This window comes from Tamandua tetradactyla, chromosome 5 (genome assembly GCF_023851605.1).
Source record: "Tamandua tetradactyla isolate mTamTet1 chromosome 5, mTamTet1.pri, whole genome shotgun sequence".
Lineage (NCBI taxonomy): Eukaryota > Metazoa > Chordata > Mammalia > Pilosa > Myrmecophagidae > Tamandua > Tamandua tetradactyla.
In genome coordinates this window covers 163903225-163929280 of record NC_135331.1, presented here as the reverse complement: position 1 = coordinate 163929280, position 26056 = coordinate 163903225, and the positions used below count along the sequence as shown (strand labels likewise).

General features: G+C 38.1%; 2 long non-coding RNA genes across 11 annotated transcripts in view; one reads left to right on the top strand and one right to left on the bottom strand.

The window, feature by feature from the left end:
• The first annotated feature begins 16474 nt into the window (after window positions 1-16474).
• LOC143682851 (uncharacterized) overlaps window positions 16475-26056 on the top strand; it is a 216872-nt gene continuing 207290 nt past the window's right edge. For 9 of the 10 annotated variants that reach the window (XR_013175329.1, XR_013175327.1, XR_013175322.1 and 6 more), the window contains exons 1-2: window positions 16475-16711; window positions 19487-19591. This is a non-coding gene — a long non-coding RNA (uncharacterized LOC143682851). The remainder of the gene's footprint in view (window positions 16712-19486; window positions 19592-26056) is intronic. The other variant, XR_013175331.1, reaches the window with a different exon arrangement.
• The window catches only part of LOC143682850 (uncharacterized), a 38282-nt gene continuing 36885 nt past the window's right edge, over window positions 24660-26056 (bottom strand). Inside the window, exon 3 of the long non-coding RNA XR_013175321.1 lies at window positions 24660-24693. This is a non-coding gene — a long non-coding RNA (uncharacterized LOC143682850). The remainder of the gene's footprint in view (window positions 24694-26056) is intronic.

Here is a 26056-nt window from a genome sequence, read left to right as displayed (position 1 = left end):
CAATTTTCAGGCACAGCTTTTCATGCTGTCAGGAGAGGAAAAAAAGCCTATTTGAAAATGTCCTGGAGGTGACTGCATGGGAGCAGTGGATCCCGGATTAGTCAAAGCGACTGTTTGTTTATATTGTTCAGTTATTTTGAAAACGGTTAACCTATTGTTTCCAAGATGACAAATAAGTGGATTCTGAGGTCACTTAGAATCAAATGTTAATCTTCCTAATGTCAACACCAGGGCAATTTGGGAAAGAAAAAGACTCCTCACCTCAACCCCTCATTTTGTTACTCTATAAATCAAATTTTAAAAAGAACCATGGTCTCTTCTCAGTGAGTGTTTTCCCTTTTGATACCTGGTTCACATGGACTAGGAGAAATCTTTCATCCTCCGTCCCCCTGCCTTGGATTGTTCCTTCTTTTAGGGAGAAATGTAATAATCTTATGGACAGCAATAAGCAAATTAGCCTTAAATGTGATTTACATTAATTTTAATCTTTCAAAAGCTAATGTTCTTCATTTAAGTTAAAGAGTTGTTTTTTTAGTCTTCCAGGTTTTGTTTCATGTTTTGTCTTTCTTTAACTTTAACCAGTCATCTGTGCATATATTTGAGGATAGAACTGGAAAATTAAGAAAAAAAATTTATACTCAATTCTTTAGTGTTTAGGCTGTTTATCAAATGAAGACTTGGAAAGTGAGACTCAGAGCTAGGGGGCTGGGTCAGAAGGGCCTTCCACAAACAGTGCCAGGACAGCCCTCCCTCCAAATACACCTAGGTCCAGGCAATCTTGGGGCTACTAGGTCCAGGCAATCTTGGGACTACTAGTCCAGGCAATCTTGGGGCTACTAGGTCCAGGCAATCTTGGGACTACTAGGTCCAGGCAATCTTGGGGCTACTAGGTCCAGGCAATCTTGGGACTACTAGTCCAGGCAATCTTGGGACTACTAGTCCAGGGTCTACTTCTTTAAGGTGAGATCCCCGTTGGAGGCCAGTTAAGAACATAACAGTCCACTGGAGAAGTACTAATAATTTTGAACATCAATAAAGGAAAATATTGGAATCTGGATCCTTTTTTCCTAACCGGTTTCTTGGGTAGTTTTTTTTTTGTTGTTTGTTTTGCATATATAGGTTTTCATCATCAAGATATGACAAAATTACACATTGTAGTCAGAAGACTTGCCCTGCCTAGCTCTTCTTCCTCTCCCCTTTATTTTACCTCTGAATAAAATTCTGTACTCCTAACTCCTTCTCAGCATCTGCTTCCCAGGAGACCTCCTGACACATATACAATTTCATTCACTAGTTTTTTTTAACTTCTCAAAAATGTTGGGACATTAATTGAGAAAGAATTTTCTCTATTTGGAGTTATTAGGAAGCGTTTATTGAATGAGAATTCTATTTGAAGTCTTAGGGAGTTGAGGCATGAAGACATGTCTAGAGAACCAGTCTAGTGATTCCAGTCCCACACTTCTCTCACTGTATTACTCAGGGTGCACCACAAACATGATTCTAGTTTCCTTAAACAGAAAACAAGTTTACAAGAAGTTCACAAAATCTAGAGGAAGTTAGAGAACCAGGCTAAGAAAACAAGGGTACCAGGGCATGTCTGGGGTTCTTGAAAGTAGGAAGGAGTCCATGATTTTGGGAGGGGAAACTACTGGAATGAATGAAAGCTTCAGTGTTTCCCGCCACTCTTGTGTCACCCTGCTAAGCTTCAAGCTTCTAGAGAGGAAGTCTGACTTGCTCAGTTTGGGTTCCATGCCACCTTTCTCTCAGAAAGGAGGGCTGATAACTTATTAATAAGAATCCCACCAAACAACATGTGAATGGGGAGATATAATTCCTCAAAAAGAAATAGTGGTGTTTTACCAAAAGATAGAAGATTGGATTCTGTCAAACAGCAGAGATCCTCCACCATCTCCAAAATGATTCTTTTTTGAGGCTTTCAACGATGTCCATGTCCTGCCTAAAGGCAGGGAGTGGAATATGTCCTTTCAGAGTGCTTTTCAATCTCCAACATTTTATTTGGTTGTCTTTTCGTTGTATTATTTGAAGGTAGAAACTAGTCCAATTCTTCATAGGCAGTGGATGACCCTAGCAAACATTTAACAGATATATCCTGAATAAACTCTGTTAAAGGAGTCCAAAGAGCTCAGCTATGAGAATTTCCTGTGCTTTAATTTGAGCTCTGTCTGGCCACTGATGCAGAAGGGCTTCCCTTCTCCTCACAAACCTCTCTGCAGCTCTGGGCACTAATTTCTCAAGGATTCCTGTCCTAGATGGTGGAGACCTGTTGTTTATAAAGATGAATGAACAAAATGACAGGAGCTCTCTGGTTTGTTTCCTCATTGTTTGAGTGATCTAAGAAAGCTCTGCAGTCTATTCACTCATTCCCTCACTTGCTCATTTATTCCCCAAATGTTTATTGAGAGCCTGCTATGGACCTGGCACTGGGGATAGGACAGTGAAGAAGGCAGATCAGTTCCCTGCTCTTTTATAAAATATCCTTGCAGGAGAGAACAACAATAAGCAAAGTAGTGAGATCTTTTTGGCTTGTTGTAAGTGCCACAAAGAACATACGACAGGAAAGTGGTATGGAGGTGACAGGGACGGTTCAGGTGGCCAGGGAAGTCCTCTCTAAGAGGGTGATACTGGTGCTGAGGCCCGAATGATTTGCTGAGATCCAAGGAAAAGCATGCTGGCCAAGGGAATCCAGGGCTCTGGGATGGGAATATGCTGGTTATGTTAGTGGGCTGGAAAGATGGCCAGGTGGGCTGAAATGGCATGGATGAGGTTCTTGCATGTCCTGGTTCTTGCAACGTCTTTGTTAGAAAGAGACGTAGATGCCATGACTGTTGTTGGAGTTGCATTATCAGAATATGTGCTTTGAGATATCCAGCTGCTGAGGAAACTTGTGACAAATCAATACCTAAACATCTTAGGGAACTCTGTAACACGAATGAAAATATTCATGGTCAGACCAGCCTTGGTTGCATTACAAAACACATCCTTAACAACAGAGCTGCAATATGACTTTTGTGGGTCCCAGGAACTTTTTTCTTCATGGGTTCCTTCTTCCACAAAAAATATTGAAATTATATTTTCTGACTATTCACTATATGAGTGAATAGACTGCAGAGCTTTCTTAGATCACTCAAACAATGAGGAAACAAACCAGAAAGCTCCTGTCATTTTGTTCATTCATCTTTATAAACAACAGGTCTCCACCATCTAGGACAGGAATCCTTGAGAAATTAGAGGTAGGAGATGTGGCTGGCAGGTGGTAGTAGTGAGATGATAGACATTTACATCAGTGAGCAGACTAGACATGGCAGATACAGTGCCCAGAGCCCATATGCTCCTAGGGCCTGTGAAAATGTTTTATTTATTTAAAAAATAATAATAATGTAATAATGAATCCAGCATTGATTGAATTCATCTTTATACTAGCATAGTCAGAAAATATAATTTCAATATTTTTTGTGGAAGAAGGAACCCATGAAGAAAAAAGTTCCTGGGACCCACAAAAGTCATATTGCAGCTCTGTTGTTAAGGATGTGTTTTGTAATGCAACCAAGGCTGGTCTGACCATGAATATTTTCATTCGTGTTACAGAGTTCCCTAAGATGTTTAGGTATTGATTTGTCACAAGTTTTCTCAGCAGCTGGATATCTCAAAGCACATATTCTGATAATGCAACTCCAACAACAGTCATGGCATCTACGTCTCTTTCTAACAAAGACGTTGCAAGAACCAGGACATTGCAAAGGGGATAGGGCAGTGGGAAGCAATAGACCCTCTAAGCATCAGCTCCTGATAAAACATATGACAACTTTGCTTTGCTTTGGTGCTCAAAAAGAACAGGGAATGCCACCTGTGATTTATCTGTTATATATATATATATTTTTTTTTATGTGGGCAGGCACCAGGAATCGAACCCAGGTCCTCAGGCATGGCAGGCAACCATTCTTGCCTACTGAGCCACCGTGGCCTGCCCGGTTATACATATTTTTAAAATGCTGTTAGTGAAATTTTATAGAAAGCAATCCTTATGGTACTTGCGTGTACTCAGAGTAGGTATCATTATCATTATATCCATTTTACAAAGGAGGAAATGAAAGTAAGAAAATTGGAGTCAGTAATTGGTGGAACTGGAACTCATGTTGAGATCTCTTGACTCCAAAATGCAAACCCTTAACATTATATGAATTATTATATTTAATGGAGTGAAAGAAGGTGACTCCTAGTAGATGGCCAATCAAATTATACTAAAAACTAATAGAACACACTATTTCATTACCTCTGAAAAAATAAGTTCAAATCTTGTGTTATTCAACAGAAAAGGTGAGAAAGGTAGTGAGATAAAAATTCACTTGCACTTGTCTGAATTGTTTTAGGCTTTCTATAAGGAGTGGCTGCACACATATAGTTTTCATGTGCAAAAGACTAATGCAAGAGACATTTATGTGGTATTTTTAATTTCTTAAGATTAAATTCTTTTTTTTCTTTGCTCTTTACTTCCTCATTAATTCTTTCTCTCATAGATTTGGTGGAAAAGTGCTCAGAAATAATGCATTAGGGAATGAGGAAGTCAGGCTTTTTTGCAGACTCTCTGTGGTTTTCCTACTGATCTGAAATTCTCCAATTGAAGTCAATGCAACCAGAATTTATGAATTGTATACTACCAACTGCCTAGTTTTGTAGAGGAAAAATAGAAATAAACTGTCTGTAGAATGCGAGCTTCTTCAGGTTAGGTTGACCTGAACGTGAGGTTTTGAGGTATAACTTGTCTTTATGCCTGTAAATCCTAGCATAGGGCTTGGGGCAAGTGAATGGCATCCTCTATGCATATCTTTTTTACTGCATCTTCAATTAAAACAAGTTCTTGAAGACTGGTGATAAATCGAAGTTCTAGACACTCAAAACGAAAGTTTGCAGGATATGCCCTTACATTCATTGCTCCTTAATTTACTGTCCTTTAGGTGCTTGTTCACTCATCAATTAACTATCCATATCCCATATTATCAACAGCCCCTTCCAACATAAAAAAGTTAGAATGGCCATAGCCCAAATATCCTTAAACAATGAGTGAAAGATCAAAGATGATGGTGGAGTTATACAGAGGAAGTCAGGTTTAACAAATGAGTATAAGTGCTGAATCAGTATATTGATATTTCTTTTAGCCTCCAGTACCTTAGAGCAGCTAGAAATAAAAACCTAAAATTGTGGAATTGCAACCCATACAAAACTCTGCAATCTATTCTACAACTAATTGCTTTTTTGTATATATTTATTTTTGTTATTTTTCACAAAAAAGAAAGGAAAAGAGAGAAGGAAGTTATTTGTTCACTAAGTCTTGACCCCAACCCTCTATGATTTTTCTTCTTTTCCTGAGACTAAGGGTCCATTCTGTTCATTGGTGTTTCTGAGTAGCCAAATGTCTAGAAAATGAAGAAATACCTATGTTATTATAAAGATGAGAGAGGGGGCAAGTTTGGGTGGAGCATAACTGTATGGTTTTATGAGAAAAGATAAGAGTTGAACAAATACCAAATTGGGCAAATTAATCTTAAAGTTTGCTGCTGTAGCTGGAGTACAGATAATGATTACCTGAACAAGGTCTTCTGAGATGAGATCACTTTGGCATAGTGATCGCATTTTTTAGTCAGTTCCTCAGTTTGTGAGTTAAGAGAGAGTTTAATCTCTGAAGGCTTTCTGGAGCCAATTTAGGTTACTAACCTCATGAGAGACTGCTGTACAAACCAGAATAATTTATCAATTTATGGTAGTGGATATTTATTTTTGGTGTCTAGGGTTCTCCGTCTACTAATTAGGGCACCAGAATGGGGAAGCAGAATTGCTATTCCGATGATTTCAAAGAAAGAACAGAATTAGAGCAAAGGAGGTGGATGGTCTCCAGAACATGTCATGTTGGCTGGGGTGAACCGCATGGACCATCCCTGTCCAACAGCAGATTGCATCTCTCGAATGATCAGAAAATATGTGCTCAACGATCTAGTGTTCTCTCCTCTATACTGCTGGAAACATAAGAATATATTTTTGTTCTTGATATATACCTGATTTATCCTTTATGGGTAAATGGGGAGAATAATAGCTGTACTGATCTCTTAGGGATATTGTAAAGATTAATGTGTTAATATATATTAAGCACATAGAATAATAATGGGATATAGTATACAGTCAACAAATATTTAGCAATTATTGTTATTATTATTAATTTGTTACTTCCCAAGACTCTACACAGACAATTTTCCTTCTGCTGTGATAATCTTTCTGGAGATTTTCTTGATACAAGTGTTTAGGTTATAACTTTTTAAATTGTACTCTTATTCTGGACATACTTCTCTCCCTGCAGCACACTCTCACAACCTTGATTGTTCTGAGTGTCTCTAAATTCCTCAGCTACACATTTACTCATCACTTTCTACCTCTGTGTGTGGCTGCTATCATCTACTTTGCATTCTTTTTTTCTTGTTGCATTCTCAGGGAATAACTAGGTAAGTGTACAGTTCTAGAGCAGATGGCTTTGTCCTTATAAATTGACATGTCCTAAATCCAATTTCCTTTTACTCTGTATCTAGCAGACAAGTGCAGACCAAAACATCCTAAGAAAACATAATGTATTCATGTCTTAGTAGCAAGACTGGTTCAGGAGTGTTTTAGAATAGAATGAACCAAACAAAACTCTGACCTGCTGTCCCAGGCACCTGCCTAACACCCACCTCTGGACACACTCTTCCCTACTCTCTTGATCCACAGCTAGATTGTGGTGCCTCTTGACCATGAAAACTGCTGCTCCCCAAAGCTGTGTCCCAGGTGGCCGCTGGATATGCCTTCCAAGTCCCTGCTCCTCTTATACCTCTGACACATTTCACAACCACCCAACTTTCTTACTCTTTCCTCTGCTTTGTGCTTCTCTCTCTGGTGATACCCAAATATATATAGCAGCTGTCCTACGCTGGCACCCTTTTCAGAGCAAATTGCCTCAACTCTGTGTAAACCAAATAGCTGTCCCCTCTCAGTAGACTCATTGTGGCACATAAACTAGGAAGGACAGGGTGAAAGGAGCAAGGTTCCGGGCAGGGTGGGGAAGCATTTTAGAGTTTATCAGCATATTGATACTTCAGTTTTGTGGTGCTTCCAAATCCCAAATGTATGGATGTAGCAATGATCAGTAGTTAAGGCAATTAGGAGGTAGGAAAAAAACCCATCAAGGATGATTAGTAATTTTCATATATAAATGATGTACAGATGAATATGCAATCTGATATTGTGCTATGGGATTTCCTGTTTCAGATGCACAGCCCGGTTATTATGTCAACAGAACCTATAAAACCTACTGGCTAGTCTGATATCACAGCATGATTTTATTATCAAATTATATCTATTAACAAATGATTAGGTATGTTTATCACTTCTAAAGGTAGCACTGCTGTCAGTTATTTTAGTATGAACACTTTGTGAGAAAAGAGTTTCTCTATTAGTTTTTTAATTCAGAAAAGTTATCTTCCTGCTCTTAAAATCAATTCATATTCCCATTCTCAGAATATTTTTTTAGAAATCTATTGTCTATATCAAGAATATAGGGGGGTACAAAGGTAGTTCAGGGGTGGAATTCTTGCCTGCCATGAGTAAGACCCAGGTTTGATTCCTGGCTTGTGCATTTTTGCACCCCCCCCCCCCCCCAATTTCACACATAATGCTGCAATAATGGGATAGAAACATGGAAAAAGAATGAAATGTGGCCCCCACCATACTGCATACAAAAAACAAACAAAAAATTGAGTTACATACTATTTTCTTAGAACACTAGATGAGTGATCTGTGAAAATGTTGTTCTTTTTAGAAGAATATATCATCATTTTGTAAAGCATATAGTTAAAATGAATATCCATGTTCTTTTCCTATGTCCGGCTTCATTAATTGTCTCTTCCGAGTTGTTCCTTGTATTCATTTAGCCTGAAAGAATTTGATGAGTGCCCAGCCTGGGTTATGTTACACCTTGGACAATCTTGCACATTTACTTGTTCTCCATGCCATAAGGTGTTAGTATTTGTGGTGGTTTGAGGCTGTGTGTGTCCCAGAAAAATATATACTTAAATTTAATCCATTCTTGTGGTTGTGAACCCGTTCTAAGTGTGACCTTTGATAAGGCTACTTCAATTAAAGTATGACCCACCTCATTCAGATGTGTCTTAATCTTATTCCTGAAGTCCTGTATAAATGAAATGAATACAGGAGAGACAGACAGAGAGAGAGAGAGAGAGAGAGAGAGAGAGAGAGCGCCACAGAAACAAGAAGCTGAAATTAATGAAACCTAGAAGAGAAAGAAGAGACCAACAGATGCTGCCGTGTGCCTTGCCAAGTGGCAGAGGAGCCAAGCATCATCAGCAGCCAGTCTTTGGGAAGAAAGCATCACCTCGATGATACCTTGATTTGTATATTTCCCCTGACTCTAACTATAAGTGAAAAAATCTCTATTATTTAAGCTGAACCATTTCATAGTATTTGCTTGGAGCAGCCCAGAAAACTAAAACAGTATTCATAGTGTTAACTATGTTAACATTAGTTGGCTTATGGGCACTCTGAGCATGCAAGATATTTGTTACATTACGAAAAAAATTGCTGGCCTGCTTTTTTACTAACTTGGCTGTTAGCCTGATTTAGAGTACTTGGCACACTGGCAGCTCCACACACCAGCTGCCGCCCCCAACCTTCATCAGAAAGCCTGGACGCAGTGGCATAGATCTTTCTCCCCCTCAGCCCTTCCTTCCTGATTCCCTTTATTTCATTTCTTCCTCTTTCTTTCCCTTGAAGACCCTGCAGGGTCTCATTCCCCTCCACTTGCAAGGTGCCTTTACTCTACAGGCCCCTAGACCCCCTTCTTCTGGCCTTCAAAGATTATCTTGGTGAACTGAGCATAGAGGAGGTACAGAGAAACTTCTACTACAGATATGCATGTACTAGCAGTGTGCCCTGGCCAAATATCACATGTGTAATTGCTGCACTCTAGGACACCACTGGTTGGCAGTTCATCTGCACATGGGCTACTCAGGCTCCCTCAGGGGTTCCTACAACCCACCACCCTTTGTTGTGATTGTTTCTCTGAGAATATGTATCCCAAATCCCCAGCAATTAACTTCTGAGTGGACTTTTGAAATAGAGCCCATTTGTAAGTTGAAAACAGCTTGTTCTTTTTCTAAAAGATATATTACCATTCTCTGTTTTTTTCTCACAAAAGCTTGTGAAATAAATAGCTTGGATGATATAACCCGTATTTTATTGATGAGGAACCTGAATCATAAATATGAAATGACTTTTTTAAGGTTACATAAACCAGGTAGTAGGAGAATCACTAAGTTTTGTAATTGAAATACTAGCCAACTAGTTGCATATAGAAAATACATGAAGGCTATCCTTTTTAACTCATGCACTCATTGGACTCCATTTTGGTCAACTATTGTAATGTGAATTTTGTAGTGATTGGATCTGGAGGGGATGAGGAAGTGGATAGGACAGTAATAAACAGATCCTTCTGTTAACAGAGCTCTTCGCTCTTTCTCTTTTTTAATGTGAGACATAGTAGTCAGGAGAAATGTTATGAAATAAAGCTCATTTGCTATTGCTGGTTTGTGGTAAAAATATATTCCCTTTTCTTGTTCTTTCCAAGTAAACCTGCCCACATGGACATCATCCAAAGCCACGGGAAAGCTAAATATAGGAAGGAAAAATCCAATTGGAAAATTCACCCTGGGGAATATAAAAAAGAAAACCACAATAATAAATGTTCTAAAGAATAAGAAAAACAGTAATTAAAAAAATAGATTAGAGGCAGGCAGGCTGGCACTGAGAGAATCACAAGTGATAGAATTAGGACATATAGATGGGCGTTTCTAAGGATTAGGACCTCAGGCTGCAGAGAGGTACACTGGTGTTAGAACCTAAGCTTTCTCAATAAGCTGTTTTTTCCCCTCCTTCTTCTTTTTTTTTCAAAAATGAAACAAAACATTTTAGAAAGCCTTCAATCAGTACATTTACTTTGTTGGGCGGGAGGGCCCATAGCTATAGTTTTTGAGATGTCATGGGCTTTCCTTGTCAAAAACAGATGTGTTGTTTTGATTTTTCCACTGTAAGTATCAATAGTTTGATGTGAAAAGGATGGTCTATTGACTATAGATCAACCATCGGTAATACTCCAGTTCTAAGAGTTGGGGAGAAAATAAAATAGGGCACTCTATTTCTTGGAGAGTTAAAATATAGTGAATAGGACTAGATTTGATATTATCTTCCCAAACCCAAAGGCTAAAGTTGCTAGTTCCAATTAATTTATGATCTTAAACCAAAACTGGCCACCATAGGAAGTGGCTGTTGGACATTATCTGAGGTTCTAATTTGGTAGACCAGTATTATAAGGGCAGGAAGAGGCCTAGGTGAAATAATTGAACTCATTTTCAGTTTAATTTGAAATCTGAGTTTTATAAAATGCCCTTCTGTGAAATAGCCCATTTCCCTCCACATCCGTGGGAAGAAGTTTATAATGAGAACATCCTGGGGAACTTCTATTAATTGTTGCTTACCTGAAATATCACAAAAGAGAGTGAAGCTGTAGGTAAAACATTCATTACAATCATTGTTTTTGCCTTTGTCCATTATAAGGAACTACAAGAATAAATGCCTTTTGGCCTTGAGCACAACAAAGCCTTTCTCAAACCAAGACAATGGGGGCTTCTGAAAGTGTGTGAACTTAAGAGCCTTGCAGAGTGATGGGGAACAGAGTATGAGGCCAAGAAGACATTCTGTCCAGAGTTCTAAAGTAATACATAGATCAACTCTCCTCCCTGACTCCTAGGTCCAGATGGGTAATCTTAAAGATTTAAAAGGGAAAAGGAATATTTTATATGAAAATTGAAGTTTATTTCTTCTTTAAAACTATACTCCCAATCATCAGATTTTCTGATCTCCAGAAATCTCTTGATTCTGCCTGAATTCCAGCACAGTAGGTAGGGATCTGGACTCTGAAAGTAGGCTGTCTGCATTCAAATCTTAGCTTGTTATTAGCTGTAAGAACTTGGACCGGGAATGTAACCTGTCAGCTTCAGTTTCATCATCTATAAAATACTAATATAGTGCAGTTATTTTTGTAGAGTTGCTTAGAATGTTGAGTGAGATATTCCAGATGAAGCCCTCAGCTCAAGATCTGTCTGTCTTGTAGGAAGTACTTGAAAAGCATTGGCTCTTGTCATTCAGCTTTCAAGGATGGCTCTGTATGAGCCTAACATGGTGGGCAGTTTCCCCCTTTAAGTTTAGACTCAGGTATTTGAAACTTTGGAGGTTGATGTACTCTCTGCTACCTGTTCTGTTCTGGCCTTATGCCAATGCTATGCAAGAGGTGGGGGGTTCATTATTTCCTTCTTGGTAGCTATCCTGAATTTAAAATATAAGATTTTGAAATGGGGAATATATTATCAAAGTTAATGTGGTCATGTAAATCTGTATAGCTCTGATGGAGAAATTCAATCAGGTTCCAAAAGTGTTAAACTTGGGAAAATTAAGAAGTTGACCACTTGGAACTCCTTGGAGAAAGCAGGGGCCACAGTGCCCAGAATGGTGCTGGGTGTGGACTGGGGGCTAATTGTGTAGTCACTGATGGTTGGGCTGATATTTTAGAGGATTCTGAGAGGTCTAGGGTTTGGTGCAGCACAGAATCCTATGGAAGGCATTAGAAGTCTCAAGAGAAGCAACAATTTGGTAGTTTTCAATGTTTTTGCTGTATTATCCACTATAGTTATATGAACCAGGGTCCCAGAAGGAGAATTTTTAAGAAAATATTTTTATTGAGAAATACCCACACACATACAGTCCAGCCATATTATACAATCAGTGGGTCACAATATCATCACATAGTTGTGTATTCTTCACCATGATCATTTTTAGAACATTTGCATCACTCCAGAAAAAGAAATGGAGAAGAAAAAAGAACTCATACATTCCATGCCTCTTACCTCCCTCTCAATGACCCACAGTATTTCAATCTACCCAATTTTTACCCTTTATCTCCCCCAATTATTTATTTATTTTTTATCCTTATTATTATTATTTTTACTGATTTGTTCATACTCTGGATAAAAGGAGCATCAGAGAAGGTTTTCACAATCATAACAGTTACATTGTAAAAGCTATATAGTTATACAGTCTTCTTCAAAAATCAAGGCTACTGGGACACAATTCAACAGCTTTAGGTACTTCCCTCTAACCACTCCAATATACCATAAACTAAAAGGGAATATCCATATAGTATGTAAGAATAACTTCCAGGATAACCTCCTGACTGAAAACTCTCAGCCACTGAAATTTTATTTTGCCTCAGTTCTCTCTTCCCCCTTTTGGTCAAGAACACCTTCTCATTCTCATGATGCCAGGTCCTGGCTCATCCCTGGAAGCCAGGTCCCACATTGCCAAGGAGATTTACACCCCTGGGAGTCATGTACCAGAAAGTGGGGTGGGCAGTCAGCTCACCTGTCAAGTTGACTTAGAGAGAGAGGCCACATCTGAGTATCAGCTCTTAGGGGGAGACTCTTAGGCATAATTATCAGTAGGCTTAGCTTCTCCTTTGCAGGAATAAGCTTCATAGGGGTGAGCCCCAAGATTGAGGGCTCAGCGTATTGAATTGTCCCCATCGCTTGCAAGAATATCAGGAATTCCCCAGATGGGGATGTTAAATATTTCCTCCTTTCTTCCCAGTTCCCACAAGGGGACTTTGTAAATACTTTTTCATTCTCTGCCCAAATTACTCTGGGATATATCAAGAGATTACACTAAGACACATTATATAGATATATAGTAAGACACATACTACTGTACAAACCAACAAGATCTCATTCCCTATTAATTCCATGTAATTAATTCCATGTAATTATGGTGTTCAAGTAAACCCAGCAGGAGAATTTAATATAAGAAAATTTGAAAAGTTCTTCACAAGACATAGGGCAACCCATTGGATAGTGCAGTATGATGGAGGTGTCACAGCCAGTCACTGCTCCCACTCAAGGAAGGGATTACTGGAACTGGAAAGGGAAGCTATGTGGAGCAGGCTGACCTGATAAGAAGTTTGATCTTTAGAGAAATGATGTAGTCAGCTCACTGCAACACTGCAGGGAGAAAAGGATCAGGAGGAAAAGGCCCTCTCCTCTCTCCCTTCTTTTCAGGAGCCAGGTGACAGGAGAGTCTTATTGAAACCTTCCATACACTTCAGCTTCTGGGACACAGAGCAGGGTGGAGAGAGGTGGAGAGTGCATCTTGAGGGGAAACAGAAGATAACAGCACTGTCATCTTTACTGTTGGTGCTACTTTAGGGAAAAAAATGGAAAAGAGTTAGGCCATCTATTTGAATGCATTATCTGGAATCATCCTTAGGAATGTGCATACCAGCTGATGCAATCTGTGTCCCTGGATCTTATTAGGGTCTCTTCTTTTTTTCATCCCATGCTGTTCAATTCTCTTTCATGTTTGTTAACGTATGAGCAATTCATTTCAACAAACATTGATGGAGTGAAATAATTCTGTATCCGTGTGGTACAGGTAATCCGGGGGATTATGTCTTTGACTTTTCTGTCTTTCTGTTACTACGGTCCTGGGAATTTGACTCCAGTGAAATTTTTATTGGTTTTTAAAGGCGTGAGCACCGTTAATATCTTGGACATTTAAACTAGTCACTGAATTAATAATTCTAGTCTAACTTGTTTCCAAAAGGGAGTTGGTTTTACCAGGAAATTTAGAGATAATATAAGAAGATAATCTTCCCAGGTTCACTGGTTTGGGAAACTGTGGCGTGAGCACTGCTCACTAGTTTTTCTATAGGAATATGTTACCTTGTGTATCAATCAGTGTGCTAGCAAATGTTCAACAACTGGCACTCTGGTGGGGGGAGCGGTGGGGAAGCCCTGATTTGTAGCATTTGCCAATTTCTCCCACCATGGCCAATATTTTTTCCCCACCATGGCCAATTTTAAGTTACCAACATACCATCACTGAATGTGATGTTGTAAAAAGATGCCCATAATTGACTCTGGAGAACCAATAGGCGCCAACTCCAGTGCACTACCATATAATCCCCTCTCCCTCCCGCCCCCAGAGATATCTGCAAGCACCGTGGGCATGTGGAATTTCTCCCTAGCAGGACCTGAATTCTCGGGATCATTCTTAATATTCTCGACCTTGGGAATGGATTTAGAGTTGATTATTCTGTAATTGGGTATGGGGCACAGGATGGACTAATTTTGTTGGCACCTGCTTCCTAGACCTTACTAGATAAGCCCAATTAAATCCTTGCCCACTTGTGAAAACATTAACAGATATCAGCCCATTCTTGTTTATAGGGGAACTTATAATACTGTCTTTTCTTTCCTCCTGCCCTCTCTTCCTTCCTTCCTTCCCTGCTCTTTCTTCCTCCTTCCCCCACCTTTTTTTTTTTTTTTTTTTTTTTTTACCATTTTCCACGTTGATGATTTGTAGAATCACAATAGATGTATTTAGGAGATGATTAAGGTTCTTGAAACTTTAGTCTTTTACCACTTCCATTATAAAGAATAAAATATTTTATTTCCTAGTGTTTAAAAATGATTGAAGTTGATTTGTATAAATGTAGAAAATCATTTAAATCCTTTTCCTATAAAAGCTAAAGCTGAAAATGCATTTCTTTCTTAAGAGCATTTGACATGTTGATATTTATACCATTCAATACAGTCCCCATTTTTATATACATTTCATATTTCATTATGTGATATGGTATACATTTTCATGTGTATAAGTATCAAACATGAGCATAATATTGAATTAGAATAAGGTTACAGTAAAGTTAATACTAAAATAAGCAACAAATATCCCATTTGTTTTTAACTGTATTTAATTTAACATTGTTCAACATTATACACTAAAATGTGAAGAAAAGTTACAGCCATGCTGAAAACGGATCTGGACAATTTTTGCAGATGTAACTATTCACCAAACATTTACTTCAGTTTTATTTTACTTGAATAGATACATTCACGTGCTCATTATTTCTTGTACAATATGCAACTTATTTACAACAGATACTCAATGAAATTAAACATGGGTTTATGATGATACCGTTTTATTATATTTTTACGAGGCAGGAGAAATAATATCTGTTATCTGTTAAAATGCACATCTGCACTATCTGTAACTGGGAAGAATTTAACTGGTTTTCTAACTGGCTTTCTTGTTTATTAAATAATTAGATTAAGAATAAATGTTAACTGAATCTAAGTCCTTATTTTTTTTAAATGTTCTAAGTTCAAGCACAACTGTTGTTCACATTGATCGTTAAAGAGTACGGCAGGTGGAGGAAAATAAACCTGAACAAATCATTCATTTTAAAAATATACTCCCCAAATCTAACAAATAATTTTGTCAATTATTTAACAAATTGGCATTTTTGTTAATACATTTGTTAACTGTATCCTACTTCACAGTGCACATTTGGCTTCCACATTGCATGTAATACGATCCTGTGCAAATTGGCATTTCCAAGGTTAAGGAGAAATGAGTTCCATACCTTTTGTTCCCTTAAAGTCTAAATATTCAGAGTGTTTAAGGGGAAAGAACATATACTGCATTTGAATTACTTTCATCCTCAATCTATCCATCCATTTTACCATCAAACAGATATTTTTATATTCCTTATGTTTTCCATTGGATTTTGTACTAACACTTGGAATACTAAAATGAAAAGAATAACACAATTTTTCTCTAAATTGAGTGTAGGGGATAATTAGTTCTGTGGAGGTAAAAGCAATCAGGTGAATAGTAGAGCAACTTTCCTACCCAAGTGGATGATTGTTTAGTACTAGGTTTGAATTGGAGTTCAGAGGCAGTTAGAGTGAGCATGGCTATATGCCGACTTTGCTTGTGCATCACTGTTTTCTCTCTGACTCCATAAAGGTCACGGATGCCAGGTGGGTCTGTTGTTGTATTAGTCTTCTACCATTTATGACCTTTAACAGGCTCTTTGTAAGCTTTTACTCTGTCTGATAACATTTGTCTTCTTTCCTTTGTAAACTTCTGATCTGACTGGTATAAATCCATACCATCAGGTTTACTTTTTAAACAAGGTCATTATTTTTTATTATAGCATTAATGTAATCTCTTTGGGAGCCTTTCAGTTTATTCCATGACCTCTGTCTAGGACATCCCACACAGCAGATATTCCACAGCTACTTTTTAGCTAAATTGCCAGTCCTCCTTTTAACCAACACTGTCTTTGAGGGGCATAGTGCATTTAAAATATATCCACAAATTATTTTATGCAACTTTCTTCAGAATTTCTCCCCTTGAGACTTAGGGACTCCTTTGTGATGAATAGAATATGGTGGAAGTGAAAGTGTATTAGTTCCAAGACTAGGTCATAAAAGACATTGTGGTTTTCATTTTGGTTATTCTCTTTCATCACTCACTCCTGGGGAAGCCAGTGCCATGTCATAAGGAAAGGTACATGAGGCAAGTAACTGAGGCTTCCTACCAATAACATGTGAGGGAGCCATCCTGGAAGCAGAGCCTCCAGCCCCAGTCAAACCTTCAGATGACTGCAGCCTGGGCTGACATTTGACTGCTACTTCTTGAGAGATCTTGAGCTAGAACCATGAAGCTAAGCTGTTTCCAGATACCTGCCCTCATAAACTGGGTGAGATAGTATATATTTGTTGTTTTAAACTACTGAGTTTTGGGGGGATTTGAAATGCTGCAATAAATAGCTAACAAATTAAGATTTACTTCTCGTTCTGGAAGAATCTAGGAGTATACTATCAGTGGACTCAGTTCTAGGCAAACAGTCTCTATTCTTTCATTTTTCCCCATAGTATTTATTTACAGAGTTCTTTGAATTTTATGACACCTCTGTCCTTAGCACTTCAGATAAAGAATATTCTCTCATTTTTATCCACTTATACTTTGGACCCATTCTTACCCATCTTTTTTAAGATCTTGCCTTAAATTTCCACCTTAAACCTCTTCCTCCTCTGCTTTGGCTTTAACTAACTTTAGTTTTTCCTATCATCAAGATAAAACCTCCCTTTGATCCCAGTGCTTTCCTGAACATGTATTTTATTGCAAATTCTTGAACTTCCTTTTCTTGGTATTTGCCTATGGTTTCTGCTTTTAATGTTGGCATTCTAGTTACCACTGCCCCTTCTTCATCCAGTACTTGGTCTCTGAAGACTTCAGCCTTCACAGAATCTCAGAGATCCTGAGTGCTGAAATAGAATTCAGAGACCACTCTCAGATGATGAATCAGAGGTCCAAAGTAGTTCAGGCTCTTGTCCCAGATCGCAGCTCTGGCTTGTGGCAAAGCCAGAACTTGGTCCAGCCTCCTTGATCCTCAGGCCCAAGTCCTTCTCTTCATACCGCAGACAACTCCTTGAACCTTTCTCCACCAAAGTTGGGAAACTGCATTTTTAAAGTTCCCCTCTTTTGATTTTTTTTCTCAGTCTGCTTTGCTAGTTCCCTTTCTGATTGAACATGAAGCCCTGCTCTCTGTCCTCAGCTTTTCTCTCTTGTGCCCTCATGTGCCTGTTATTAGACCTCTTCTTTAAATTTTTATCTCCAGTCCCAATTCTATTCTGGACCATATCTCTATATTGCTGACTACCCACAGGACAGTTCCACCTGGAGGTCCTACTGTCACCCTAATCCCATGGGCAAATCCTCAGTTTCTCCAACTTGTCATTGGTGCTGCTCCTATTCTTGTCCTTTGGGGTAAATCCTTAGGGCCATTAAATCAGCTACCAAGCCACCCCTTTTTTTTCTTTTCATTCCACGCATTCAACAAAATTGTATTGTGAATTGTTGTGTTAGGAACATGTCAGATATTAGGGATACAAAGTCTAATGAGTGTTTTATCTGGTCCCTGACTTTTCTATGGCCACAGCTCTAGTCTGCATTTGGATTACTCTGATAGTATATTTAGTTTGTCTCTCTGCCTCCTCTCTCTCTCCTTTCCATCCATGTTCCTTTGTTTATTTTATTATTTGGTTACTATTACTTCCTGTTATCACAACATCAAGACCTAAACTCTTTAGAACCCATCTTAGCTCTGTCTATCCAGTTGTTTTTTCTCAGGGACTCTGTATCTCATGCCAGGCTTCTCTACCCTCTGCCACTTTCAGATGCTCTTTCTAACTTCCATTAAGATTGCTCCTTTTTTGCTCCCTTGGTCCTGTCTTGGCTTCTCTCTAGTTGTAAACTTAGTGGTTCCAGCGCGATTACCAACAATGTCTTTTAAAGATTGACGTTAAGACAGGGAGCAAATATGTGTCAAAGGACTCAAAAGTCTTGGATAAAAATGGCTACTAAAATTTATTGTCACTTTGGAACACTGTATCAGTCAGGGTTCCCCAGACAAGCAGAACCAATAGGATCTATTGTGTGTCTATGTACATGTAGAGAGTTTTGTTTTAAGAAATTGGCTCATGATTGTGGGGACCAGCAGATCTGAAATTTGTAGCACAGGCCAGCAGGCTAAAAACTCACATAGGAGTTGATAAAAACTCATATAGTCTTGAGGCAGAATTTCTTTTCTGGGAAACCTCAGCCTTTTTTGCTCTTAAAGCCTTCAACCCCTTAGATGTGAAGGTAATTTCCTTTACCCAAAGTCAACAGACTTTAGATATGAATCCTAACTACAAAAAATACCTTCAATCTCTAGACTAGTGTTTGAGCAAACAACTAGGCACCATAAACTAGCCAAGTTGACATGTGAAATTAACATTCACATACATGTCTACCCCCCTTTCAAACAAACAAACAAGCTGAACTGCTATGACTCTACACAAAATTCCCTTGGAGTGAGGTGGGAAGATAAATTGGTGATATCTTGAGGAAACTGACAATGTTTGCCTTTTCCATTATCCTTGTGTGGACTAAATATCAGTGATTGTTGGTTAGGGTTTTCAGGCCTTATGATTTGAGCTAAATAAGATTTCCCCACATTTCACAATCATTTCTTGATTCAGGATGCTTGGAAGGCAGTGGTTAATGGGTTCATTTGACAGAAATCAACAAGGTGATCTTTCTAAGAGGAAGGTTCCCTCACGGGCGTGGCAAATCTTGAGGGTGGCTGATTCTCTTTCTGAAACCAAACAGGTTTAGAAGTGAGGAAGTGAGTAATTCCTTTTGTATCTCTTATTATGATTACATCTTATATTAGAATTGTACATGATTGTGGTCTTTATTGTGGTTGCTGAAAGATATGGGTTCATAATAGAATTTCTAGGATGCCAGAGATTTCTGTATAGTACATAAATTGGATATAGAAACCTCAACATTTTCTTGATGAATAATTATTCCTTTTGCATCACTTAACAGAGATAGTAAGGTCATGGCCTTTTTGTAATTTTCTTGCTTATTCATTATTCATTTATCTATTCAACCAAGTTTTTGTCACTTCCCTACTATATTCCAGGTAGAGTGTCAAGTTCTTTGGAAAGTGGTGAGCAAGAGAGACAAGATCTCTACGCTTTTCTGATTACCCACAGAACCCACAAGCCATAAATGGAGTGAAGATGAGGTAGTCTCCTTTATTCTCTTTGACCCTCATTGGAACTTTGGTTTCTGTCCCCTCTTTTTTCTGCTTTCCTTCTCACAAGTGGTCCTTCTCAGATGGCATCAACTTCTTTCTGGAGCCTTAAATATCTGTGGTGGTTGTGGTTGTACACATCAGACGGTGAAGGTCAGGGAAAGTGAAGTTGTAACCGAAGCTGGACTTCTGGACTGGTTCATTAAGAGGACGCTTCAGCTGATGCTTTTAGGCCAACACTCTTCATATTCTGGCAGCTCATTTGCTGTTTCTTTAGCCTAGTGCTCCACTGTCTTAATCAGTCCTTTTTTTACTCTTAATTAATAAAACTGAATTAAATTGGACTTACTCCTAGTAGAGGTGGAATATAAATGACATGATCTGACTCATAGTAGGCATTCAATAAGTATTTGAGAGAAAAAGACATAGAATAAGTGGAGAAGAGAGAGTTATTTTTCAATTAATCAATTTTACAATTAATTAAGATATAAATACTTACTCCCTTTTTATTTACTAAAATAAATAAAAATGTAGATGAAAGATGAAAATGTAAGAAACGAAGAAACCACACAATTTGGGGTGAAGTGCTTAATATTTCTAACCTCTAAATGCTTCTTCAATGATATTCCTAATCTATATGCTGTATGTTAGACAGGTTTGTCTTTCCTGCCTCTTTCCCACCCTCCTTTCCTACCTTCCTTCCACCCATCTCCCCTCCTTCCTTCTCTCTTCTTTCTCTTCCCCTTCTCTCTTTCTCCTTGTCCCCTTCTTTCCCTGACTACCTCAGAAGTTGGCACAAGGATAAGATCGATGTGGAAAAAAAAAGCTGACAAAAGTATAAATACTGTGCACATATCCAGGTCAATGGTAATAAACCTGGGCGATGAATAAGAAGCATAGTGATAAAGACTCAGTTCAGATAGCAGGGAATATGTTTTTTTTTCTACTGGGATCTGTCAGTTACCATATTACTAGAAATGGTTCTTATTATAATGCTAACATTTATTGAGTGCTCTCTATGTGCACAGTCTGATATATAAATATATATGTACATATAGATACATTTGGATATAATATGTTAACAAATATTTTTAAAGCATACTTCTAATTGAGGCATAATTAACATACAATAAAATGCAGATATGTATTTGGTTCGAGGAGATTTGACAATTGTATATATCCGTGTAACCCATATAAAACAAGATACAGAACATTTCTTTCATACCTTGGCTAATCTGAACACCAGAATCCTTTTCTGGAAAAGTTTCCCTTTCCTGCAAGGTCCCTAAGGGATATGTGTGCAGAGTAAAGTGGTCAGCAATTCTTATATGGCTCAGGCCTCTGTACATTTTATTCTTCACCCTTGTCTGTATCATACATGCAGCATTACCTTTTGGCTGTCTTCCAGTTGGGTTTGGCCAAGAGGAGATACTAGTAGGAAATTGGAGAGAGAGGGGTTGAACCATTCCTTCCCCAAGTTCTCCCTGCTGGGCTGCATTTTCTGGCAGTGACTACATCAACACAACCCTACTGGGTGATCTCTCCTCTGTAACTCTGGCTTTCTTGGGCTCTAGTAATACCCTTTCTTCCCTCTTCCTCTTCAGGCCTTCCAGTGTTGTTAATTACTGGGTGCCACAACGTCTCTTCTTGGGTTCCTTTTACTGGCCCGCAACCCTGCGAGTAGTCTGCTCATGAAAGTCTCATGAATGTTTCATGAACTATGAAACCTTCTTGTAATATGTGAGTTGGATTCTGTTTCCTACTGGGTCCCAGCTGATAAAGTCCAAGCTCCACCACAGAGCCCCAGTGGGCTTGGGTGGGGCACCTGGTAAAATGCTGGCACCAAGTGAGGCAAGTTGGGTAACCTACTTCATTTTGTCCTCTGCTTCCTGGACCTCTGCACTCACTGATGGGAAGAAGTTGGACCAGAGGAGGCAGGCTAGCAAGACTCTCGGCTGTTCATGTGTACCCTGTTCAGGCAAAAAGCATGACACATAGTCAGCGCTCAATATACATGCATTGAATGACTTCCAGGAGTGATATTTCTAAAGGGCAAACTTTATTTTACTTTCCTGTTAAAAGCCTCAGGGTTCCATACCGCTACAGACCACTTGGCATGGAACACAGATCCCCAGACTGCACTGGGGATCCTGCCGCCTACCTACTTCAGGCTTTCATCATTTAGAGTCTTCTCAGAGCCCTCTTGGATATCATACTCTTTTATGCCTTTGTGACGGTTGTTTTGGTATGTCTACTGCCCCCTTCTCCCTTCTTCCAGGTACTGGAATTTCCTCTTGCGATCGGGTGGTCTGAAAAGGATGCTGTAAATGGGAGATGCTCAAAGTTGGGAAGTCTGTGGTATTGAAATAGGCTTCTCTAGCTTTACTATTTGGCTTTGAGCTACAGACTCTTCTCCTATATTTGTTTCATTTTTTTCCCCTCTTGTACCATCATTATGGGTTTTTATGCTCAATTTCCATGAAAGTTTAAATTCATAATAAACTGTCTAAGAAAACAGATCTTTTTCCTTTGGTCAATTTAAACGTGTTTGGGACTAGGCCTATAGATACAGACTAAAATTCCAGCCTTGGGAAAATTTTAGAGCATTTTAAATTAAGAAATGTTTTTCTTTATGACCTCTTCAACTAGGATGAAAAAATGGAGTAGGATATAGGATTTGGGAATTAAAAAATATATATTTGAGTTAATCTCAGATATGTTTTATATTGCATAGGGAGATGCCTCTCTACTGGCATGGGAAGAAGTGGGAACTTGTCTTTGCTTTTCCCTGTCAATATCTTTTCATTATGCAGTTAGCTCTTGTTGCTGGATGTTCTGTGTGAAATCACAGCAGTATCAGAATGTGGTTAGAAGGGTAAGAGGCTCTGGAGTCAGATTTAGGTTCCAGTGCTGGCTCTGCTACTTACTAGCAGGTAGCCTTGGGCAAACATTTCCTAGTTTCTGTTTCTTCCTCAGTAAAGTGGGGATAAAAAAACTCTTATAGAGTTTTGTGATGATCAGGGGTGATCATGTAAAGTCTGTCCAATATAGATAATGTCTATAATGTCTGGTTTTTTCCATCCTTTTTTCCTCTACCAGAAGACTATGCTATAGACTTCTACATAGAGTGGGCAATTTTCTACCAAAATTACCAATATAATTTATTCATATATATATTATTCTTTTTCATCCTTGAATATTTTTAAAAAGTTGAGGATGTTTTCCCTAGGCTTTCCAAGAGTATTTCTTTTTTACATGAGATCAAATTTGTGATGCAGAAGCAGAACATTTCAGCAAGTCATAAACAAGTGATTGTATAGGAATGTGAATCTGTGTTCTTCAAATACCTTGTGTCTGCTCCCACAGCCCTACTCAATAAATATGATAAATTAACACTGCTTGGTGAACTCAGATCTGAATTCTCTAGAATTAAATTTGTATCACTTCCTGGAGGCATTTTGGTCCTAACTAATAAATTCTTTTAGTGGACACAATAGTCCAAATTAGTATTTTGGCATTGTTTTCAGGAACCCCAATTCACATTCTCAGTCGTCTCAGAGAGTAGGAAATGTATTTTTCTTCTATATTGGTAGTTTGTAGTCAAGGTTTCTGCAAGCTTTAGCAGTCCTGCCAGTAATTGTTTAGTGGTCATTTCCAACTTTGTTTTGTTTAAAATACAGACTTATGGGAAACAATCCAACAACACAATTGTTATTCCTTCAACAGAAATGCTTCAAGTTGATCATGAGACCAAACAGAAATTCTATCCCCTTAGAAGTATCCCTGTATTGATAAGCAAGGAAAAGAAAATCTTAGTGGAAGAAAATGATGTTGCCCAGTGACGATCTCAGTTTAGTTGAGGTTCTAATATTCTTAGCCTCATTTTGTGAGTAAAGGGTACTTTTAAATTAAAGGAAAAATGCTTGTCTTGTACCCAGTGGGATTTGCAGAGTCAAACAATGTATCTATATCAGGAAATTCTATTCTAGCTTTTACTGTGATGATGAGAAAAACAAACAAACATCTTTCCAGATGGATTTCTGTTTATATAGCCTTTAAAATTTTTACTTGCACCCAGTTTGTCCCATTGGCGGTACTTCTAGTTCTATTTTTCAAGACTTTAGACCTTCAAGACTTCAAGACTTTCATGCTTTAAAACATGAAAAAAAGTGACCCTTTTAGTGAGAGAAACAAAAATTATAAAACTCATTACTGGGAATAATTTTAGAAAGTGTGATAAATGGTACTTACAGCTTGTCAATAAGATTCTTTCAGCATTTTATTACGTGAAGTTGAAGAAATTGCATAGTGAATACCATATCCAGCATCTGTAGTGTACAATTAATATTTTTCTCCATTTACTTTATAACATATTATCCACCTTGATCTGTTCCTCTTTCCCATTTATTAATCCATCTTATTTTTGATGCATATTAAAGTCATTGTAGGTACGAAGTGGTGGGCTCATTCTAAATCATGTATGATATCATCTAGCCACTTGGTTAATGGTACACTGTATTGGTAGGATTAATTGTAGTTAAATAAGACTTGATAGAGTGGCTTAAACACAAAGGAATTTGTTTTCTCAGGTAAAAAGAGACTGAAGGTAGGGATCCAAGACTGGTATGGTGGCTCTAATATCATCAATGGCCTGAACTTTCTTTTTTATCTATCTGGTCAACCACTCTAGCATTTGCCATTCATCTGCAAGGTCTGTCATGGCCTGAGATGGCTGCTGGAGCTCTAGCCATCTCACCTTCTAAGAGTAGGAAGGAGAAAGGGGAGAATGGTTTCTTTTAATGACCTATCCCAGAAGAACTGATAATTTTATATACTTGTCTAGGACCATGTAAAAAAAAAACCTGAAGATGTTTTATGGGGATTGTATTACAGATTGTATTTATAGATTAAATTGGGAAAAGTCGACACATTTCTTTTTTTCTTTTAATATTTTTATTGATAAAACAACGTATAAACATACAAATCTTTTTAACATACAAATATTCCATATATTGTATACAATCAATGGCTCACAATATCATCACATAATTGTGTATTCATCACCATGATCATTTTTTGGTTCATTTGCATCACTGCAGAAAAAGAAATAAAAAAGAAAAAACTCATACATGTCATATCCCTTACCCATCCCTCTCATTGACAACTGGTATTTCCATGCCCAATTTATTTTAACCTTTGTCAGCCCTACACGTTTCTAATTTTTATGTATTATCAATCAGAACATGGCTACACGTGAGAGACTGAGAAATTTCATATATTAGCTGGGTACATGAATGAATGAATATTGAAATAGGCAACTAGCAATTTCTGCCCCACATTCATTTACCAGAAGGATGAATATAAATACAGAATAAACCATTTATTAATATTGTCCTTTAACCAGCTCTGCCCCTGTGAAGTGTCCCATAGTAAAGGAATCATTTTAGATATTGGAATTTGGGCCTTTAAAGATGTGGACAATACAACTTAAAATGCCAATCTGATGTATTTTTTTTTAGCAAAGTGTTATGTGCTCTGCAGCCTTGTTGCATTAGATTCACATTCTAAATGTGATACCTCCAGTATTAATGTAATTCTTAATTATAATATATAGGTATATGATACCACCCTATTTGCCACAGCTGTTCTGGAATTTCTAGTAATTGTTTAATTTTTTATTTTGGGACCAGTATAGGCCTGTGGATCATCTACAACCAAAATACTTAGGTCTTGTTAAAAAATACAGATTTGGGGACTGCATCCCAAAACTTCTCTATCAGACTTTAAATTAAAATTGAGAACCACTACACTAGAGCATTTTTTGGAGGTGCCTAGAAGTCCATGAATGTGTTTGGGAGGATAATAAAACTAAAAATCGCAGGTTGAAATACTGCACTTTTTCATAGGCCTTCTTTCCCTCTTTCAATCCCTCCCTTCCTTTACTCCATTCTAAAAATATAAATTTAGCTTTGCATTTGTTATGTTCCTTTGAGTTGAAAGAACAGAACTTGCTGGGAAGTTGAGGCATAAAAACTTGACCTAACAATGACATTTTCTAAAACTGATGGACTGTTGACTCTGAACATTATACTGAGACCCAGCAGATGGAGGTGACTGAAAGACGCACTAAATAGATTGCTGAACGATGGTGTACGCAAATGATCGAACATTGTGCTGCTACAAATAAAGAACAAAGTTGTGAGGCATGCAACGATGTGAATGAATCAGTGGGACATTTGGTGAGGCAAAATAAGCCAGAAACGAAAGAGCAAATATTGTATGATCTCACTTAGAAAATATTTATAAGAAAACTGGGACCTAAACTGTAAGCTATTATAGCAGTTACATTTAGTCTGGAGTGGTAATTGTTACTTCTGGATGTTGAGGGGCTGTTTTATATATGTAAAACCTGGTATTTATAGATAAGAACAAAACTGATCAGGTCAGGATTAAGGC